At 46.0% G+C, this 23,579-nt stretch overlaps 1 protein-coding gene across 2 annotated transcripts in view; it reads left to right on the top strand.

The window, feature by feature from the left end:
- Positions 1-23,579, top strand: part of PALD1 (phosphatase domain containing paladin 1) — a 1,254,976-nt gene that overhangs the window by 610,027 nt on the left and 621,370 nt on the right. The window lies entirely within an intron of this gene.

The raw sequence follows: 23,579 nt of genomic DNA, 5'->3' as shown, positions 1-23,579 counted from the left end.
GTTTTTTAAAAAAAGTGTAGGAAGCACTTTCAGTGCACTGCACTGAACAGTCCCTTAAACAGCAGACGCATGTGTTTGGGGGTTTGTATTGTGCGTGAGAGGGGGTGTGGCGATGGGGTTTGTGGGGAGCGGAGGTGGGCCTGCAGGGAGCATAGTTCCACCACTTCTTTGTGTAGACTTCGACCGCTGTCCATGAGGTTCTAGATACCATAAGAAATATAACAAATTGAAGCAAATTGGAGTGCGCGGTCTCTCTACCTTCGTAGCATGCCAACATTATACATTGATGGTCATTTCGGCTGAGAGAGGGGTGTGAATGGAGTTAATGTTAAAGATATTTTTACCATGCACCGTCACCAACGGGATTGGTCCCCAGGCGCTCAGGCGTATCTGCAAGTGAGAAGGCAGGATGGGTTAGTAAGGTGAAGAGGGAGTAGAATAGTGAGAGAGGTGGTGTTCTGTTGGCAGCTTCAGTTCGGTATACACTATGCACTGAACTTTGGTGCGAGTATCAGATCGATGGCAGACCTTATGTGCTGTTGGTGTGGCTTGTGTGTTGTTTGTTTGTTGCAGTGTGGTGAAGTACGTGCAGCTTGCTGTGCAAGAGGTGGTTGTGTGAGTTTTGTGTGAGTTGAGTATGCAGAGATTTTGAGTTTTTTGGTTAGTGGGTTATATGTCTCGCAGCAGACCTTCACAGTATGGCTAAACACCTAGAATTTGAGAATCCTGTATGGTGCGGAGAGGCCCAGGTCTCACAATACACTATGTTTCACCATACAATAGACAAAGATGTAGGCCACACCTGGATTTGAGTGTCCTGCAAAGTCATGAAGAGGCCTATACAATCTATATAATATACAAGAGGCCTGGGTTTCATAATGCATTACGTTTCGCCATATAGTCGGCAAAGATGGAGGCTATCTCTAGATGTGAGCGTCCTGCGTAGTGGGAGAAAGGTCCATGTTCCACAATAGGTGGGTTTCAACCTATTCTAGACAGAGAAGGAGGCTGCACCTAAATTCGAGTGTCTTATGGAGTGGGAGAGAGGGAGAGAGAGGTCTGGGTATCCTAATACCTTACGTTTCACTATGCTAACGTTCACAATTATATCTAATTGTGGCACTTGCTAACATTCACAGTTCTATCTAGGTGTGGCACTTTCTAACATTCACAGTTCTGTCTGGATGCGACGCAAGATAATGTTTAAATTCTAAGTGTGGTATTTGCTATCATTCACAATTCTGGCTAAGTTTGGCATTTGCTAACATTCACAATTCTATCTAAGTGTGGTATTTGCTAGCATCCTTAGATCTATACAAATGTGGCTCTTGCTAACATTCACGTTCACAGTATAAAAAGTTGTACGCATGGTATATATGTACCATTTGTTTTTGTTGGATTTGTCACCCAGTGCGATGGATCTCACAATCAACCCAGAGTCTCAAATCCGACAGCATCTGCGCCCGCATCTGATGTTATTGTGGCCGAGCTGCTTTAGATTCCTATAGACTCTGCATGCTTCTTTTCCAACTGTTAAAAGGTGGAATTTCATATGGATACATGTAAATGTCTCACGACATGCACATTGAGAAACCCTGGATCGGCCTCGATTTCCTTGCATTTTTAACAGTTTACCATGCAAACAATATTTCATGGAGAGGATTGCTTAATCGCAAGTATGCATGTAAGCGGGCATCCCATGTCATATCCGAGCCAGACCAAAATGACCCACATTGTGTCCTTTGGTCATTGCCAACAAAACGCTCCTAAGCAACGTAAAGCTGCATTTTAATGTGATCTTATCGCATACTCCTGGTATGTAATCTAATGTAAGCGGCTCTTGTAAAGAGTGTCGTCTGCCATTTTGGTGGCCTCTTGGTGGGTGCTCAGTCCTGCAAGAGCTTCGGGGAGTTTGAATTCGAGGGGGGAGAGGAAAAGGCAAGATGAAAACCCTAGGATGTTGATGCATACAGATTGGCAGCACAGGCTACCCTTAGGCTTGGAGTGGCTTATGCTGAAATAGGCCAATGCAGGCCCAAAATGCTTGTGCGGGGCAGGGTTTTTGGTGCAAGTAGGTACGTTTTTTTGCCAAACTGGGCCAGTTTGACTTTTTTTTTTAACCAGTGTTACAGAACAAATATCCTTTATAATAATGGATAATTTGCAACACATTTTGCAACACATTTTACAACACACTTCCAACACACTTCCACTTGGGTGATATTCAATCAGTCCGTCATAAAAGGTATTAATTGAAATGTGCGACTTTGGGCCACTTTTTCATTGATGCCGGAGCAAATTGAATGCCCCAGTCCAACCCTAGCTCTGCCTAGCTCTAGATGAGTTGGCGTAGGGGCAGGAGGGGGTTGTGTTGTCATATACAACAAATGCACTGTTGTATATGTGCAAGTCTCAACCTGATGGCATGGGTGTTTTGGGGTGCATTAGGTTGCGGTGGGATGCATAGCCGAGTATATAGTGCTGAGTGGGAAATGAAATGGGCTGTATATATGTTTTCTGGTTTGTGTTCCATCTGTAGGAAATGCATATAACACGGCAGTCACCATTGGCATCAAGGAGGAAGGAAGATCAGCACAACACATAGGTTTTAAGTTTAGATTGAAAAAGATTAAAATCTGAAATGCAAGAGCACTGGGAGCGAGTGGTATGTAGTGTAAGGCGGAAAGACTGAGCATGATGAGTTGGGTGACTGAGCATGATGAGTTGGGTGACTTGGGTGACTGAGCATGATGAGTTGGGTGACTGGGCATGATGAGTTGGGTAGTGGGCAGAGGTGTCTATTATACTACTTATTCTCTGGTATACAGCAGAATGCAAGAGGTGAGAGGTCACAGAGGCTTGCAATAGGGTCAATTCCCAAAGCTGAGGGCACGAATTTCTAACTTGTGCATAAAGCCAACTGCATCCACATGTATGTATAATTTACTTCTATTGCTTCTGTACATGTTAATGTGTCACTTTAGTAATGCTTACCTTGTGTGCCTAAGTGTAATGGCCCCAGCTCTATGCAAGCAGCCTCTGTGCAGTGTGTACAATGCAGACGTGCAGGTGAGGAGAATGTGCCCATTTCAAAGCTGCTATGCCTGTCCTCATTTTGTATTATGTTCTCTAATGTGGCAGGACTTCTGCATTTGACTTTGCTTCCCTATAATACTGCTTAATGGATTTGCAGTGCTTTGGACAGAAGATCTGCAGGCCCAGAGATGAAAGGGCACTTGTACCACTATGCCAGAGGGTGGGGGTTCTTCCCTATGTGCACTCCTCTTCAGCCTATATGTTGAGTCCCTTGGACAGACCCTTAGCAAACACAACGCCCATTTCCACCAATACACAGACGACACACAGATATATTTTCAAATTGCATCCCCTTCCCATCTCCACATCCTCAAAACCTGTCTCTCCACCATTACCAATTGGATGGCCATCCACCTCCTCAAACTCACCCCTTCCAAAACAGAATGCCTCCTCATCTGCCCCCCCCCCCCTCCGCTGCCTAGGCACAAACCCAACCTCACCCCCTGGATCCAAGAACTCGCCAAAGACAACCCACACATATCCTATTCCAAACCCAGCAAATTCCTTGTCTTTACCATTGAACCCCATCTTTCCTTCACACAACACATCCCTGCATCACCAAAACATGCAATCTACTACTACACCTCGTACGCAAGATCAGCCATATCCTTCCTCACGACTTTCGCACCGCACTCCAATCAATGGTTCTCTCTAAGATGGACTATGGAAATGCTCTCCTCACTGGGATCCACAACAGCAGCTTTGCCCCCCACCCTACACTAACATATGTCCCATCTCCCCTTCTGGCTCTTGACAGTTGGTGTCTCACACAACCTCCCTGCCTTGGGCTAGACCTACTCTCTCGAACCTTCCTGCTCATTATAGCTACCACCTTGTCAGCCTCCTTTGTCTTCCCCTGATGTGTTACTCCAAATTCGTCCTCCTGATAGACACCATCTAGCTCCATCATCCACTAGAGTGAGAGGGCCATCTGTCCCTTTGGTCACTCGATTAGATGTTCCCAGTGATAGGCAGGAGACTTCATCATGATGGACATCGTTCTCCGCCAAGCCATGCACCTAGTATTCAACATCTGCCTCATCCTCCTCTAGACTATGTGCCCCATCATCATTTTAATTGGGCCTCATTACGAGTTTGGCAGTAAGGCAACAATGGCGCCGTTATCGCTACCGGCACCGTTGTTACCGTACCACCATACTAGGAGTTCTGCTCACGGGTGCCCTTGCAGCCATCAGGTTTTACCTGGTGGCCGTACCGGCAGCCGCGAACAGAACTTGATGGTAGCAACGGTACCATTAATAACGGTACCATTGCTACCACCATCCCCATTCCCATTGAGCCCGATCGGGCTAAATGGGAATGAGGAATAGTTTTTACCGGCACCCAGAAAAAGGCATTTATTGGGTCCGGCAAGGTTGTAATGACCCGGTTATTGCCCTTTTCTGGGCGCCGGATAAAAATCAATACCGACGGCAGCCGTGCCTGTACTACAGGCACGGCTACCGCCAACCTCGTAATGAGGCCCAATTGACTTTTATTTAGGATAGACTAACTCACTAGCAATAACAACAATTAGCACCCTTGGCAGGCGCATCAGCCAATCAAGTTGCTCCAAACCCAGGCTGAATCTAGCGATCCAAGCCTGGTTTTCTGAGCAACCTGATTGCTTGTGCACCCATGCTGTGCCCAGCGCCGACTGTCTCCCTCCTATACTGCCTCCCACCCCGCCTTAAGCCCCTCAACATCTCCCACCCCCTCTCCTTACCTTAATGGGTCCTCTGCCAGGCCCGCAGCACTCTGCTTCCTTCTCCACTCCTTCAGCTATGGAAATGGAAGAGGGACTTCGAGCGGAGCCCGACTTCCATCTCATGACAATCACTCTCCAGATGTACCCAACAAAGCAGCCTGGCCGGGATTTGATTTTTTTTTTAAATTGCTATTATCATATTGAAGGTTTGCCTTGGGATGCTAATGGCAATAAACAGCCGTTCTGGTTGCCTCAAGGGCCGGGTAACGGCACCAGGCCCCGGTGTTAAGACCCTCTCTTAGCTCAGGGCTATAACTTGGTCCTCGCGCTGCTACCGGGCGGTGAAGGCCACGGGACGGGTGCTTATTGTCATAGGACAAGTGTTTGACAAAATAGATTCACGTTTTGTTCGATACACTGAAACAAATAAAGGTGAATAAAACAGTAAGATCCTCTAGTTTCGGCACACTTGGGAAGGCTTTTTATGTTTCACGTGCAAGCGGGAATTAAAAAAGGAACAATTATTTGCATTGTGATATTTGTTTTGGGGCGTGTTAAAGTCAAGGCAATGGAAATAGACGTAACCAGTCATGCAAAGCCTAGTAGGCCAAAACCACAACCAATTCCCTAGTAGGCCAAAACCACAACCAATTGCGTAGTAGGCCAAAACCACAACCAATTGCCTAGTAGGCCAAAACCACAACCAATTGCGATTAGGGATTGCAGAAAGGAAAGGGGTGTTTTTTGCTTTTTAAAACTGTTCAGTGCACAAATGGAGAAGGACAGGGAAAGGGAAAGGTTTTTGATGTGAGGGAAAGGCAGGGTAAAAAGGGAAGATTGACATGTGGACCTAATTATCACATGGAGACAAGTTGGCAAGTGGAGACCAAATAGCACTCCCATGTGATGCAGTGTAAAGAAAGATCACTGAACGCCTTCATACTCCCTCTTAAGCGGTGGTATTCAAACTGGGGGTGTGGGGAGTGAAGGATGTCCAGGGGGGGCCCCAGACTCTTTGAAAAGAGATTAAGATGGCTGGTAAAACTCTGAATACCACTGCTCTAAAGCATGAGGTGTGGGCTTACCCTGTAAACCCGTGCACCTACAGCCTAAAAAGAAGCATAACAAGAAAGTGAATGCAATCCAGTCCTTTTTTGGGGATCCCGGGTCTCCAGTGAATCTGAGGTTTTATCTGACTGGCCTGCTGCGCAGAATTGTGTCCGCCCAAAGGCGGCACAACGCATTCGGGCGCCGTTATTGGTTGCTGGCAGATCCTGCAGGATCTCGCTACCATTTTGGGAACCAAGGTGCACATTAGCTTCGAGCCACAAGCCAGGATGGGTGGGAGCTCGCCCAGCTTCGGCCCTGGCCAGTTCTGCTGATATCCGCCCTCTTGCATCCTGGCGGGATCCGCGATTCGGATTCATGCCACAGAAGGCTTCTGACACATCCTGTGGCTGGAAACTCCGACACTGAACATCTCGGCAGAGATGGGCTGTTTTACTTCACCGGCCCGAGAGTTTGAATATCACAAAATCCAAACACTGGGATGACATACTATCTCCCGCTTCTTCCGTGGAAATGTCAAAACCTGGCGTTGCAACAGAATACACTCCAACGTTGTCAACGTTCGCAGACTTGATGCGTGGCTCTTCCAAAAGAATATGTTTTCCACTAGCTGTGTTTTTAATAGCCATTTAAAATGAGGGCTGTTATTCGTAAAACTGCAAATGTATTTAAAAAGTAAACATTGGTGGTCATGTCAACAGAGATATAGCTGCAATATATTTTTTAAGAAATCAAAAGTTAGCAAAAACTAAATCTGTATCAAAACATGAATTGATGTGCTAATGTGTTTGTTGAAGCCCCTATATCAAGCAAAGTTTTCAACACCAATATATGTCTGTTTTTCCTTATATCATAATAACCTTTTCGGGGTCATCACGAGTTGGGCGGTAACCCTTAAATGCGACAGTAACGCTATTACCACCTTATTCAAGCTTCAGCAAAATCACAGGTTTGGCAGCATTTACCCCCAGCTCCGAGCTGGGGGGAAATCCGCCGGGATTTTTTTCCCGATTTTTGGTGCCATTACTGCGCAGTAATACCACCAACGGTATTCCCGCTGAAAATTCCCCATTGGGTCCAATGGGGAATGGGGAATTCCCAAATGTGCCCAATGAGGAATGGGAAACTACCGTTCTGCCAAACCTGTGATCCGCGCTAATAGCGCCGGACTCTGTGGCGGTAGCGCTATTAGCGTGAGTGGTATCCTAGCGGGAATATTGCTGGGATACCGCCCAACTCGTGATGAGGCCCAAACCTTTAGTTCTGCAGTTCTCATTAGCATCTAGGGGAATGGTGCTAGCCAATCCGGAGGCTTGGAATGCAGGTTTCTACTGCCGATATGTGCCCAGGTTCCATTCCTGCCTCCTTGGTTGTTGCCCCAAGCCACCATTTCTTTTGCTACTCCAATCCCATGCCCCACCTTCCACCTCGCCCTCTGCCCCTAGCGTTCATCCTTCGGGAGCAGATTTGGTTCGGAGTGACATTTAGGAGTCCATAGGGATCTCATCCAATTTTTCTTGTTTAAGATGAACAGCCTTCACATGCTCAAGGATATATCATGCTTTTCTTTTTGATATGAATATATTTCAAAGTCGGTTCCTCCAGCAAAATCTATTTTATTTTATTAGCATAACGTGCCTGCTTACATTTAAGCCATGTTATTTGCCATATGTTTTTCCTTATCTAAGCAGCCATCTTTGATGTTATTCTTGCAACATAAGTGTAACGCTCACCTGATTCCCGCAGAGGCGCCGGTCTTGACTGGGTGAATGCCGTATCTTCAAAGGTGATGTGTAACACACGGTTGGCTCTTTGGGCTGGACCTCTGTGCACTGTATGTCTGACTCGAAGAGTAAGATGTCTGCAGATAGAAAATATGGGATTAATGAACTGGGGTTATTGGGTGCCTCTCTCCTCTTCCCTTTCTCTTCTCCTGTAGAACCCCAAAGGTTAACGCCCTCACCTTAGGTAAGTGAACGCCGAGCTCTCCATCTGCCTCGGGGCAGGGTGCCGTAACCAGTTTCTTCACTGGATAAGGGTGCAGGCCTCTTGACCTCAGAGGACTGCTGTCCGTCGTTAACTGCACGAACGGTAAGTTCTGGGCACTTCAAATGTCTTAAAAGTCTTTTGTAATGATATCTCTTGTTTTGCAGGGTTCCGGCGATGGCGGATGGCGGGCTGATGAGAGTTGAGGATCGAACCCGCGTGAGGAATAGAAGCGCCTGGAAGCACGTAAGTAAGCGCTTGTAGCCTGCTTCACAATGCGCACTAACTGTCCCTTTTATCTTGCAGGTACAAGTTCGGAGCTTTAGAGAAGCTGAAGGGTGCTGGAATACCCACTGGATTCGGCGTGGGAAGGAGTAATGGCATGTGAGTAATAAAGTTGCCCAATGTCTTTAAACGCACCTTCTTTTGTCTTTCAGATGCGGGATGCAGCGCCGAAGGCCTCCGGAGCGTGCGCAGAGCTGGTAAGCTTTTGTCTTTCAGATGCCGGAATGCAGTGCGAAGACCTCCGGAGCATGCGAAGAGTAGGTAAGCCTTTGTCTTTCAGATGCCGGAATGCAGCGCGAGGCGTTGGTGACAGCCGATGGACCAGGTAAGAGATGCGCTGCCACTGAAGACCGTAGTGCTAACCTGTTCTTTCTTTGTCTTTACAGGTGCTGCTGAAGACTGGATTCCAGGATGGTAAGCCTTTGTTCCCTTAGGCCCAGGATCAGAAGCAGAAGACACGATGAGCGTTCTGCTGCAGAGAATGCAGAATAACGCAAAGCAAGATTCATCCATCGGGTGTGGTTTAAATAGCCTCCTGTAGTGCTTAGGTGTCTCCTTCCACAGCCACGCCTAGGTAAGAAAAGAGTTCCTGCTTTCCAGAAGAGTTCCAGTGTTCTGAACCTAGGGAGTGGCTCCTGCCCCACCCAACAGGAAAAGTAGTCCCAAACAGAAGAGGATCAGGGGTTCAACTGGCAGGTAAGTAAGCAGCATGGTCTGCTGCAGGTAAGTCCACCCAAGCATTATGAGCCCGGCGCTTCCAGCGCTGGGACTGGGCATCTTTATGAGCCTGGTGCCACTGGCGCCAGGACAGGGTCCAAAAGGTCCCAATTGGGACTGGCTGGCACTCGGAACCGGGGTTATGGGTCTGCTTCCAAGGGAGTCGGGCAAGTCCTGATCTTTTGGAAGCAGAGATCATGACAATAAGAGATGGAGAGTGCTTTGCCTTAGACATGTTCTCCTTCAGTGACAAGTAACCGCACCAGAACCCCAGGAAGGAATGTACAACTAAGAGCCAGGAAGTGACAATGACCCGGCCCCTCCCCCTCTACTAACTCCTCCTTTACTAGGTATCTTGCATCCTTACACGTTGCTCACTGCCCCCAATGACGCGCCAGGCAGAGGCGTTTCTAGGGGGGGGGTTTAGGAGGCTACAGCCCCAGGTCTTTTGGTTGTAGCCCCAGATAGAATCTCTGCATCTACAACCAAAAGGCTAGCTAGCTCCGAGTCACAACAATCCCGACATTAGCGTAGCCCTGGATCTTTTCCAGAACTAGCAACACCCCTGGCCAGGGCTAGAGTACCTAAAAACTCCTATCCTACCCATGTCCTACCCAAGAGAGAGAGTGAACATCGAGGGACAAAAGAGGACAATATAGTGGGTATAACATTGGCGTGAGTCAGGCAGGTCGGGATGGGAGAGAGAGAAACAGAGAGTAGAATAGAGGGAATATTAAAATCAGGAAGAGTAGAGAAAAGCAGGAGGTGAGAGAAGAAACTGACCTGGCTCTCTGCTGCTGGCACTAACCTGACATCATTTGGAATCTGCGGGGAACGGTCAGGAGTCCCTTGGGAAGTCCCAGATGGAGTGAGATAGACAAGTCATCTTCCTTCAAGTCTCCTCCAATAGTCAGTTAAGATTTTGGATAGAAGGGGTTACAGCTCTCTAGCGGAAATCAGTCTGGGGATTAGGGGAGCATGGCCTATGGTGCAGAGGAGCCCACAAGAGATAAGGGAGAGGGTCGGTCCTTAGAGCAACCCGGTATTGTTGCATTACTGCACTGCCAAAAATACCAAAGCCTGATGTACCAAACTTAAAATGCTGCATTTTGCTTCATATATATGTGTAATGGGGGGGGTTAGGGTGATAGTAAATATGAAGGGTATGGTGGGCCCCAGAGGGGGGGTCTCCCCAGCATATATATGTGGCAACAAGGGTTAAAAGAACAAAGGAAATTCAGTATTTTGGGCTTCAGTATTTTTTCTCAAAGTGATCACCTAGATCCGAGCAAACCACACCACAGCAGTCGTTTGCACCTTTTTTGTGAAAATAAACCGTGAATCATCTCCCAGTTTCTATTGATTATTAGGGTCATCTGTGTTATTAGCCTGATTTACAGATTTGTTATTACTCCCCTGTCCATCATTTCCTAACTAACAAGTCTTTGTGTATATTTCTTTTTTTGCAACTAATTTAGCCCAGTTAATTTTTGCACAGCTGCAGCCAGGGCTTTAAGTGGGCCTTTGCTAGTCTGGGCTTAGTCGGGCAGAGGTAAACCATTGCCTTCCAGCCAGGCTCTCGCTCTCTCACTCGCTCTCTCACTCGCTCTCTCACTCTTTTCTCTCTCACTCTTTTCTCTCTCACTCTTTTCTCTCTCGCTCTTTTCTCTCTCGCTCTTTTCTCTCTTTCGCTCTTTTCTCTCTTTTCTCTCTCGCTCTTTTTTCTCTCTTTCTCTCTTTTCTCTCTCGCTCTTTTCTCTCGCTCTTTTCTCTCTCGCTCTCTTTTCTCTCTCGCTCTCTTTTCTCTCTCTCGCTCTCTTTTCTCTCTCTCTCTTTTTTTCTCTCTCTCTCGCTCTTTTTTTCTCTCGCTCTTTTCTCTCGCTCTTTTATCTCTCGCTCTTTTCTCTCTCTCTCTTTTCTCTCGCGCTCTTTTCTCTCTCTCGCGCTCTTTTCTCTCTCTCGCTCTCTTTTCTCTCTCTCGCTCTCTTTTCTCTCTCGCTCCTTTTTCTCTCTCGTGCTCTTTTTTCTCTCTTTCTCTCTCGCTTTCTCACTCGCTCTCTCACTCGCTCTCTCTCTCTTTTCTCTCTCTTGCTCTTTTCTCTCTCTCTTTTCTCTCTTTCGCTCTTTTCTCTTTCGCTCTTTTCTCTCTCTCGCTCTTTTTTTCTCTCGCTCTCTTTCTCTCTCTCGCTCTCTTTTGTCTCTCGATCTCTTTTCTCTCTCTCTCGCTCTTTTTTCTCTTTCTCTCTCTTGCTTTCTCTCTCTCGCTCTTTTCTCTCTCTCTTTCTCTCGCTCTTTTCTCTCGCTCTTTTTTCTCTCTCACGCGCTCTTTTTTCTCTCTCTCTCGCTCTTTTCTCTCTCTCTCTCTCTCGCTCTTTTCTCTCGCTCTTTTTTCTCTCTCACGCACTCTTTTTTCTCTCTCACGCGCTCTTTTTTCTCTCTCGCGCTCTTTTCTCTCGCGCTCTTTTCTCTCGCGCTCTTTTCTCTCTCGCTCTTTTCTCTCTTGCTCTTTTCTCTCCTTCTCTCCTTCTCTCCTTCTCTCTTTCTCTCTTTCTCTTTATCTCTCTCTCTCTCTTTCTCTCGCTCCCTTTTCTCTCTCTCTCTCTCTCTCGCACTCTTTTCTCTCTAACCCAATTCGCTTTCTGGCATACATGGGACTATCTAACATATAACATATACACACATACATCATTCTGAACTCCTCTGATACATTTTCTCAAACCTTGGATGCAGTCCTCCGAGGGCAGTCACCTACATCGCTTTGAGGCCAGACCAATGGGAAAAAGGCGCTATACAAATGAAAAATTACATTACATATCAAATACTTCCAAGAACTAGAGACTTGACTGAAGAGGAAGTTAAAATGTGCTATCATCAGGAACAAAGAGAAGTTGTCTTTTTAAATGGAAATCACCCATTCACTGTGATGAAAAGGTTAAAGAAGGAGTACTCGTCAAAAGATGGAGGGAAGAGAGTAAATGCATACTGAAGCAGGGGAGATCCCCTGGTAGCATGACACTAGCAGGAGGTGGCGCCGCGGGGAAACGTGGAGGTGGAGCATGCAAAATTCAGAGTTGCCTGGGACCAGCAAAGTAGGGAAACGCTGAAAGCAAGGCGTGCACTAGAGTCTGAAAGCACAGATGACTGGAGTTGTAGATTCGGTGGTGGCTTGACCACGAGATCTTCGTGGTGGGCAGGCTGCCCGTGCAATGACCCCGACACCACCCCAAGGAAGCCACAGCAAACGGCACGGCTCCCATTTGAGGTAACAAGAAGCTAGGAGAAAGAACAAGAGTTTTACAGTGAGGTTTCTGCCAAGAACGGACCTAACGTGGGACGGAGAACAGGAGAAGATCCCAGGCCCATAAGAATCCCACAGACGTTGCCAAATAGTATACACGGAAACGGGGGAACTGAGGAGGAACAGGAGGCCAAAAGGGACTAGTCATGTGCTCCAAGAAACTAATCCTAGAGAAGGTCAGAAAAGCTTGTAACCAAAGTTAAGAAACTTGAACTGTCTTAATGAAAGAAAGAGAAATATAGACATCCCTGAAGGGGAGATCAATAGACCGGCATACCACTACCCTGGGAGGTGGGGAAAGTTAACTCTGGTCAAGAGTCAGAGAGTGGAATATAACAAGAAAAGAATATGATGAACTGAAGGCCAAAGAAGCCTCTAGGATAAATAAGCCACATGAGACCAGGCCATTAAAAGGTGAACTATAAATGTCAGGGAAACTTTACTACGACAGCTCATGCAAACCCTTGTCCAAGGATTGCATAAGAGAAAAGGAAAGCCATTTCTAAGGAGGAAATTAAAGTCCATAATCTCATGAGTGTGCTGCACAACCTGACAAGAAAAGCGGCGAAAACGTATTTAAAGTTTGTATATTGGATTCCAAGATGGCTGCCTGCAGGGGGGGAGGATGTGTTGAGCGGAGCTTATCCCTCAGCCCCACATTAAAAGGGAATATTGCGCTTTTTCCAACTTCCCAAGAATGAAGGTATGAGTGCTGGATAGCCCCCGTTGATGCAACAAAAGGACAGAGATTTGATTGGGGTGCCAGAGGGAGAATTGTCGAAACCTGCGGCGACCTGACAGCATGGGGTAATGCTCCAGAGTGAACAGTAAAGATGTGGAGGAGCCAGATGAGGGACGAGGCGTCACGAAGGACTAAGAGGAGGCGGCACACTAGGGGCCGGAGGAGGAAGCTCCCCTCTCCTCTCCATGTGTTAAGAACCAAACAGAGGTAACGCAATACTGCAACAACATGGAAGAGGTAACGCAACGTTGGATGACACACCCTTGCCTCTTAATTAAGTGGTCCCCTGGATGCAATAAATGAAGTGAATGATGATGGCGAATGGCAAGGGACAGGATTTAAACACTTTGGGACACTGACCCTAGTGAAGGTATATGAGTGGGCAGAGCCTATTTTTCACTGATCTGTGAATAAACTTATTTAAAGGGATATTGGAATTTGTGGCAGTAGAAGTACGGGGAAGACTAGGTTATGGAGGTAAAACGCTGGGCATGGGCCTTTAAAGCAATCGGCGAAGTCAGAGAGACAATTGAATTTAATGGACTCCTTACCTTCTTTTTAGCCCTAAAATATCCATTTGAGAGGGGAGGTCCTTCATAACACGGGTGAATTAAGAGGGCCAAGGCAGTGACCACCGAAATAAGAGTCTTTTGGCAAAGGAGATCGGGCTATTGAGCGTTGTGTGACCCAGTATTATTGGACTGTTTGGAAGATCTCAAAACTAAAAGAAAACGCCAAAGGGAGCCTCCCGATATTCGCTTTGGCCTGCTGTGTAATCTACCGGAAGTTATTGGAGGACACTGATGCTGGGAGTGGAATTCAATCCAGATGGCAGGGAAAGCTGCAGGTCTGAGAGAAGCATATAATCAAACAACCCCGGCGACCCAGTTAATCTGCGAAGAGTGGGCAGAGAGGCGAACTACCCCCAAAGAAGCATATGTCGAGCACTAAAGGCAGAAGATGCACTAAAGTTATCCGGCACCCCACAAGGCGAACACCCGAAGAGCAGAAGGGACAATTACAGGGCGCAGGCAATATGAGGTAAATAATAAGCCAGGTTATACGCGCTCCTGAGCCTTGCGGTTGCCAGATACAGTGAGCAAAGAGCAAGGAGATCTGATGGCAATCACCAAGGACAAACTAATGCCATGTCTAGCCGAACACCAAAAATGAATAAAGGACGCGCTTCAGGAATCTATTCAAGAACAGATTGTGGCAGTAAAATCAGATATAAAAAGTGCTGTTCTGGAAATCAAAGGCGAGATATCAAAATTAGGAGAAAGTGTTGACAATACAGAGCAAGCTTTTCAAGAACTAACAGAAGCCTCCCGAAAAAATGATGAAACCCTCGAACAACTAGCAAGGATGACACACAATTTAGAAATTCATTGTAAAGATCTAGAGAACAGGTCTAGACGTTCTAATATACACATTAATTAATGTTCCAGAGAAGATTGCTGACAAAGATCTCAGGCACTCTATACAAATTCTCTGCTCAGATTTGCTCTTGGAGATTCCACTGGACGACATCCTCGTAGATAGACTACATAGGGTGGGCCCGCCACGGAAAGAACCGGGGACCAGATCCTGTGATCTATTGGCTGCTTTGACATCATATGGGCAGAAGGAAGGAATTCTTAGGGCCTCACGGACGGGCTTGTCCCCAACTATCAGGTTCAGCTATATCAAGACCTGGCTTTCTCCACGCTAATCGAAAAGAGGCTGATGAATCAGATGAATCTGGTTACTAGTTTCCTTAACCAGGAGAAAGTGTGTTATAGATGGACTTTTCCTTTTGGCTTGCTCGTCTCCTGGAAGCGGAGACAGGTCAGGGTGAAAACATGTGAAGGACTCTAAGTGGTAGCACCAGAAAGCAGAGGAGACCGGCCTGGGACATCGGAAGCAGAAGGAGGACCCTCCAAGCTGTGACAACAATGGGAATGGACGATGGCAAAATGGGACAATAGGAAGATCAGAACTCTGAAAGGCTGGGACAAGTCAAAGGACACGGCACACTTTGAAGGGTGACGGAGGGGGGGGGGATCAGACAAGTCAGGTACACCAAGCGATTTGTTGGGATTGTGGTTGATAAGAGGGGGTGGGAGAACAGCATTGGAGTAGGAGGACCGGGTTGCGAGTGGGACGTGAAGTAGGGGGCCAGAATTGGGATCTTATGGAGAGGGTTAGCATACCTCTCAGCAGTTGGGTTTTCCCAGGTAATTTACTGGTGTATGGATGGGTTTACCTGAAGTTGTCAATAGGACCCATGTACCAGCCTCGGTTAGTGTTTGGTGTTTGGGGGGGGGGATGGGGTGGTGCAAGAGGGGGCAAGGGAGATAAGGGAGGGGCAGGGGAGGAGGACTGACAGTATAAATGAGAAAGTACGGCAAGGGGGAGGGCAAACAAAACCGAGCCATGAAGGCCCTAACAAGCATAATACAAGCATCTTATTTTTATTTAGTCACAACCTGTGGGGACCCAGGGGGATGCTTAAAGAGACAAGGCCCAATGGAAAGGAATACGAATGGTGGGATTAGATCCTTATCATGAGCCTTAAAATGCGTATAATAGTTAGGGGTTAAATTCGCCTGCAATGCATTGTATGTTGGGAGCGTTCCTGAGGCGCGAGAAATCTGACTTTCTCGTGCTCCATGAAACCTATATATCTAGGAACGATAGATCACAAATTAGATTGCAGGGGTATTTGCAGATTCTGCAGGCGGAAACGACTGAGAAAAAAGCTGGGGTCCAGATTGCATTTAGGAATAACCCTGAATTGGTAATTTTGAAAGTGGTGAGTGATAAACAAGGGAGATCCCTTTTTGTGCATCAAGAGGGCATCAAGAGGGAAGTATTTACATTTGTGACAATATATGCGCCAAACTTAGGACAGGAACGTTTTCAGATGGCAACAATGGAGGTACTTGGAAATATGGCTGAGGGTCACGTCATCATGAGAGGGGATTTTAATAATGGGGGAAATTGACACTAACTGTGCGGGAATGACAGCGCGAGCTACAGCATCACAACGGCTTAAAGACAAATTCACACCACTAGGATTAGTAGATGTGTGTGAGGCAATAAAGGAAGGGAATCAGGGATTCACGTTTTATTCACACGTACAAAAGATCCAATCGTGAATAGATTCCAGCTGGGTTCCATCTGGGTTCCACCAGATTGCTGGGTTGACCATGCACCCCTAGGCATGATATTGACCATGGCATCTCGAGAAAGGGGGCTATGGAATTGGGTTTTGCCAGAATGGATCATTGCCGATACGGTCCTTTCAAAGGAAATGGAAAAACAAATTCATGCTTACTTCAGGGATAATACAATGGTGGACACCTCCCTAAGTATCTGGTGGGATGCTTTTAACGCGGTAGTCAGGGGGCAATTGATAGCCCCTGAGTCACTGAAGGAAATAATGTCTAGGTTGGTCGAAGATGACTTAGAGATGCAACTTAAGAACATAATGCCAAAAATGAGCAACTACCCCACGAGGGAAACAATGAAAACATATAGAATAATCAAGGGACAGTTAGATTTACTAAAGGTGAAAAAGGCAGAAAAGACCCTTCATAGAAGTAAACATTACTATTTTCAGGGGAACAGGGCGGGTAAATTATTAGCACAACAGTTGAGACAAAGGGCGGCCACCCAAACGATCATGAAGATTAGGAAAAAAGGAGAGGAAGGTACCAGCTGGAATATCTCTCCTGAAGCTATCGAGCATAGACAGTGACGCGCTAGAGGAGGATATTACAGAGGAGGAGGCTGCCATTGAAAAATGCCCCAGGACCAGATGGTTTTACAGCAATATTTTATAAGAAATATGGTCGAATTCTGGCCCCCACTTGACATGCTTGTATAATTTTTGGGGAAAAAATTCACATGTTACTTTGTCAATGGACAAAGCTAAATTGTTGGTATTTCTGTCACCGGGGAAAGACCCGGCACAATGTGGATCATATAGACCAATAGCATTCATTATTACATCGACGCAAAAATATACACCAAGATATTAGCCACACAAATGGAGGACAGACTTCACCAGTTAATAGGGCCCAATCATGCTGGGTTTATAAAAAATCACCATGTAATTGAGAAAGTGGAACGGTGAGGTATCCCAGCGGTACTCCTCACGTTAGATGCTGAAAAAGGTTGTGAAGGAGATCCGTTTTGGAGAAACAGAACACAAAGTAATGGCATTCGCAGATGATATGTTGCTGGTTTTATCGGACCCAGGCTAATCTTTGAAAGCAATAGCAGTGGACCTACCAATATTTGGGGCAGTATCAGGATTAAAAGGTAACCCATATAAATCTGAGATACTTAACCATACATTAACAAAAGATAACTTAACTGAAATTCAGGGAGCCATCCAATTCTCATGGGTAGAAGAAAAAATTAAATACTTAGGGTTTATTATTGCGAAATCAGTGAAAACGCTGTATGAGGCAAACTATCCTCAGTTGATGGATACTCTAAGAAGGGATTTACAAAGGTGGAGCCCCTTGTATATATCATGGATGGGGCGCATGGCTTTGTTAAAAATTGTGACCCTTCCTTGGCTTCTTTACTACTTTCAGGCTTTGCCAGTAAGTATTCCCACAAGTTTTTTTTTTAAATCACTCAACCGCATTTTATCCACCTTTATATGGCAGAATAAGAGACCATTGGTGGCCTTCTGGATTTTAATGGCACCAAGGAATAGAGGAGGGATGGGCTTCCCAGACTTCAGAACCTATTGCTGGGCGGCACAGCTGAGGATATTGAAACCATGGTGGACAGGTGATGATAGTAAATGCTGGGTCGATATGGACAGGGCGGTGGTGCGTGCTCCATTAGCTGAGGTTCTCTGGTTACCCAGAGCTGACCATCCTCTGAGTATGAAGGCATCACGAATAACAGCACTTGTGAGTGATGTATGGGATGAAGTGGTGAAACAGAAACGCATAACGATGCTGGGGCCTTTCACAACAATATTTGGGAATGCACAATTTACTCCGGGGATGGAACCTGGAGCCTTTGTTAATTGGAAGGAGGGTGGGTTTAAAGATCTCATCCTAGACCAAGAAATTAGAACCTTTGAACAATGCAAACAACTCTTTGCACTCACAGAAAGGGATCGACTTAGTTATTACCAACTCTGCCATTGGGCCTCATATCCCCCCAAATAAAGTTCAAGCAGGTAGACAACTTACTGCAGTTGAGAAATATATTAATTCACACACAGGAGACTCCCATCTAATTTCAACATTCTACACTCTATTTTGCGAAGTGGGACCTCGAGATAAATGGGTTTATATGGCCAAATGGGAAGGCACATTGAATTGTCTAATAGTAGAAGAAAAATGGGAGTCACTTTTGGTTTAGGGTCTATCCAATTAAGGGAAATGCGGTTCAAAATGTGTACTCAATGGCACTATACCCCCGAGAGACTTAACATGATTTATACAGGAACTCCATCGGATTGCTGGCATAATTGTAAGAAGAGGGGGGACTGGATACATGTATGGTGGGCGTGCCCGGCGCTGCAGACATTCTGGGGTCAGGTTAATAGGACCATGCGGGAAGTTCTGGGGGCCAATATACTGGTAGGGGCAAGTGAATGCTCACTAGGCCGTTGGTCAATAAAAGTGAATTCACAAAATAGGACCCATAAAAAGGCATGTGTGATAATGATGTTGAGGGCCCAACTTGTGATTGCACGGAACTGGAAGATAGAGGCGGCCCCAACCTACCATGAGTGGCTATATAAACTCTGGCAGGTACTGGCCATGGAATGGGTTACATACAATCTACAAAGGGAAGCCAGCAAATTCAAGTCGAACTGGGGTACAATTCTGGACTATTTGAAGGATGACTACCGAATTCACTTGTGCCCACAGAACATCAGGATTTTGGACATTGCCTAAAGCCCATTGCAGTAGGAAACATTTGATTGATGTAGCAATGATGTTTATTTTATTGCTAAAAATACTGCTGGTGGTGGGAACTAAGGGGGGGGGAGGAGAGGGGGTTCGGAGGGGGAGTTTTGTATTGTAAATTTAAGAAATGGCAATACAAATATTTAATACATACATTTAAAAAAAAGTTTGTATATTAATGAGAAGCCTAAAGACTAAGAAAAGAAGTGCGTGAACCGCACGTACACACGAGGGTCCTTTAATTCCCTAGTTGTTAAATCGGATAACAAGCCTTTCACAGGTGTGATTAAAAAAAAAAGTTTCTGATTGTGGAGGGGCTGTGTCCAAACTAATTAGTAGGTGCAGTACATACTGTTCATACATGAAAATGTGTGCATGAGGTTATCGAGGACATTTCCTCATCCACTTGTAAGTCATTCCAATTTAAAAAAAAGTATTTGTTTAAGGCGAACACTTAATGCACCAAATCTTTGTACACTAACCAATCGTTCTGTTTGATCTTGGACCATTCTATTAAAGGCTAAAGCCATGACTCCAGGATAGTGATGTGTGACCCGAAGCATACATGCCTCATACAATTCAGGAGATGGTGATCCTCTGCCTTTTAGCTTTGGCTATTAGCTGGCACTTCAATACCACCTACAAGCTGAATCTATTGGAGTACAAATACCGGGGAGATTGGATGTGAGGAGAGACACATGGCCTATGGATGTTGGTTGGTTATTTTTCCACCCATGGTCATGTTATTTCTCATGATTATTCTCACACACAACCTGATCCTCCCTGCACAAAGCATGCGCTCTTGGGATCTCTTTGAACCAGCTCTGTCATGATTTGTCATTGTAAATGAGCTCCTGGCGAAATAAAAATGTCTTAACAAACTGTACCTTCAGCCACTTGATATACAAGCAATATGTGTGTCCTCACAATTGTTTCTTGCACTGATGTCATGTTAAAAACAAGCATTGGCAAAGCCAACAGTTTTGATTGTTTATAGCTATTCGATAAGCATCTGCCAGTCACTGACGACATAATCCAAGATACTGGAAGCATTTTCACGCTGTTTTAGCCTATGGCCAGGTAGTTCCCCATACCATGACTATACAAAAGTCAAAACTGGTGGCATTGCCAGTGCTTCTTTATGTTGTTTTATAAAGCACACACTTAGCTGAGAAGCATTGAGATGCTTTAGAGCAAGGGGAAACCGTAATAAGAAACACCAATGTAGATACGCTTAAATGCTAGAATATGAATGCTACAGTTAGAAAGGATGTGGGGAGAATAGCTACAGAGGGTTACAGGCAGGGGATGCAAGTTAGGGAGCACAGGCCACATCGTAAGTCGAGGAAGCTCAGCAGGTTATCGTTCTGTGACGTGTTCTTTGGAGAGATGTGTCTTCAGCCCTTTTCTGATTTAGAAGAAAGGGCTGAGTCTGGTGACAGCCTGAATGCTGTTTCGCAATCTTGTTGTGTAGGTGCCGAAAGTTTGCATCCTGGTCGTCTTCTGTTTGCAGTTCTTGGTTTGCAGTATGCCGTGCCCAGCCTTCTTCTGTTGCATTGGTTGCAAGCGATGGTAGGCGTGTTCCTGAGATAAGCAAGGGCATCAGTGGTTAGTGACATGCAGGTGATGAAGGTCTGAAGAGGCAGCCAGTGCTTTCCCTCACAGTCGCGGTTATATGGACATACTTCCTCATTTCTCTGATGTCACTTGACCCATATGGGAGATTTCTAGAGCTTGGCTGGCTACGCTACAATCCTGAAGTCTGCTTCAGAAAGGTAGGGCTTGATGTGACCTAGGAGTGAAGGGTGGTACATGAGGTTTTACTCTTCATGATGATACGAGTCTTGAAGGAGAAGTTGTAGTCCATGTAGAATCATAGTTATTTGGCAGTGTTGATCAGGCAGAGTTGAAATGCCTTGAGCTTCACGCTATGGAGATAGGTTTGGATTTGTACTGGTTTAATTCTGTTGCCAAGGGGGATGCATTTTCTTTGTTGGGTTGAGTTTCCAATATACTGCGGCCATCTGTTCTTTGGAGAGGCTGGGTCAGTGTCTGAGTCGCTGAATGCCAGTTGCTGATTAGATCTTTGGATACAATTGGGTGTTCTGTGGGTATTGATTTATCTTGATATCTTTATTGGTGTGAAGTTTTCCAAGTGCTTCTATGTAAAGGTTGAAGGTAACCGGTGAGAAGACGGATCCTTTGGGGACTCCACGTGTCACTAGACCGTGTTGTGATCTGCTGACACAAATTTGTATGCGCTGATGGTGATTATCCTTGTATGGTGTGATCCAGCTGAGGAGGTTATGGTCAAATATGCATCAATGAAGAATGTTGATCAATGTCTTCTGGCTCATGATTTTGAGTGCTGCAGAGTGGTATAGCTACGCTAGCAGGCATGGTCTCCCTTGCCTAAGATGTGGAAGGCATCCTCAATGACTTGGCTGGTTGCTGCTTTGGTGCAGCATTGTGCAATTAATCCAGGTTGGTTGTCGTGCAAGAGGTCACGTTAACAGATCAAGTCCTTTGCTTGCCTGTAATGTCTTTTTCATATTTCCGATGGAAGACCGATGTGCGATGAATCTGTAGTTGACAAAATAAACAGTGTTGAGGGTTGGTTTCTTGAGTAGAAGGAGGATCTGTTCAGTTTTGGGTGTATCATTGAAGGTGACTTGGGTGAGTAAAACATTGATGTATTCATCCATCCGCACTCTGCTTTCTTTGTGTCATTGTTGCATTGCAACTACAAGTACCAACATGCTATGACTAGCTCAAGGTGCCACACATGTCATGGTTCATCTTTGGAGCTACCCACCCGCTCTGTTGCATCCATCCACTCTCATTTAGCAAACCTTACACTCTCATTCATACATGAGCGTAAGCGAGAGGTGGATTTTCCACAATGACCCCCTGTCCACCATGTCTGCCAAGGCTCCATACAAGACATAGTGGTTAATTTAGGCATGTGTCTTTTTATGTAAAAGCTACTGAGACAAAAGCCATATTGGAAGGTTACCATGTTCAGTAGTACCTTCCAGTTGATGAATATCTGTGATAGCTAGCTCCGAAAATGTACACCAGTTCCTCCATTGTACCATAGGACTTGTGACAAAAAAGGGAATTCGGCCACTCTCTGCAAGGGGCAGCCCCCGCATGGGATTGGGGAATGAGCCCGCTAACTTTAACACCTCCTAGGGAACAGGTCAAGCGGGATCCCACTGGTGGTGACCCTCCCTGAGAGGACAGGCAATCCCTAAACATGGATATGTTACACTCCCTTGTTTCAAGAACCAAATAGTTTTGTTGACTTATGGGAGATAAACTGTATAATGACTTACCATTTAAAACACCAGTGCCTGGCATGGTTTCTGACCCTTTTCAGGCACTGTCCTGAACTCAGAATGGAGAATGGTAGAAAATCCTACCCCCTTGCTGTGTGGAGGATAAAGCCCGAATCAGCATTGGACCTAGAGAGGAAAGAAGTCTGCAGAGCTGCATAGCAGAAGACAGAAAGAAGTAAGAATATGCTTGGTGTAGCGGATCGGCCTGTGGCCAAGCCCACGGAACATTCAGAGCCAGGACTGGATAAGCCCGGCCCCTGAGTCTCCCACAGTGGAGAACGCCAGAGCAGTGAATGAGCGGAGCAATGCAGACCCGATTCCAAAGCCCCACAGGAAGACCGTGGGAAGGAAGCACCTGCTCCAGATGCGGAACACCTTGAGGAAGTCGGAAGGAGGAAACCGTGTCAGACTACGTGAATGCCTTCTCAAAGGAGCCCTGCGTGAAGACAGAAGGTATGCAGTTGCTCCAGAGAGCCGGTAGATGGGAGGGTGGAAAAGCCAAATCAGACCCCAGGGCGGGGTGAGTGAAAACCAGACCCCAAGGCTGGGTGAAAGCAACCAGACCCCAAAGTGGGGTGAAAGCAACCAGACCCCAAGGCATGGGGAGAGAACCCAGACCCCTAGGTGGGAGTGAGAGACCAGAAACCAGACCCCAAGGCAGGTTGGGAGGAACCAAACCTCATGGCGACTTGAGGGAAACCAGACCCTGCTGCCGGTTGAGAGAAACCAGACCCCCAAGGTGGGGTGTGAGATCCGAGACCGCAGGCAGGGGTAAAATCCAGGATCTAACTGGAAAGAGTACACCACAATTCCTTGCTGGGATGCCCAAGGAAAGTACCTCAAGTGGATTTATCAACAAGGGATTTCCCAAGGGTGGAAGAAATCTGGAAACTTATACAAAGTGCCTGGTAAACCCAAGCAGAAAGACTAATCAAAGACTGACATGCAATCTGAGTAGGGGACGCTTGAGGAGACATTTGATGTCCTGCTTTGAACTGCGTAACAGGGCAAGGCTCCCCTTTGTTTTGATAAAGAAAAATCAGGGTGGGGTCAGAAACCAGACATCATGTTATTGTTTGTGCAAGAGATCAGTATTGTACCTTTATGAAAGTTAGGTTCTTTTTAGTTTACAGTGGTAAGGGCAGGAATCGGGGTAAAGGGGTACAACAGGTTTCAGGACATCAAACTTCCTGATGAGTACTCTTTCTTTTCTTTAAGATTAGGGCCGAGAAACATAGGGACATCGTATGTTTTTGGTGCGCAAATAAAGAACTACTTGACCCAAAATGCCACCTTGTCTGTCTCCTGATTCTGAGTTACCACAGACCACTTAAAATAGAACCCACTGAGGAAATGTGGGTTCAAAAAAGGAATTTAGTTGCATTTTTGTTTTTATGTGTTAGTTGTG

Source organism: Ambystoma mexicanum, chromosome 8, assembly GCF_040938575.1.
Source record: "Ambystoma mexicanum isolate Mex_15411 chromosome 8, UKY_AmexF1_1, whole genome shotgun sequence".
Classification (NCBI taxonomy): Eukaryota; Metazoa; Chordata; class Amphibia; order Caudata; family Ambystomatidae; genus Ambystoma; species Ambystoma mexicanum.
The sequence above is the reverse complement of the archived record's forward strand: the minus strand, read 5'-3'. Positions and strand labels throughout refer to the sequence as shown.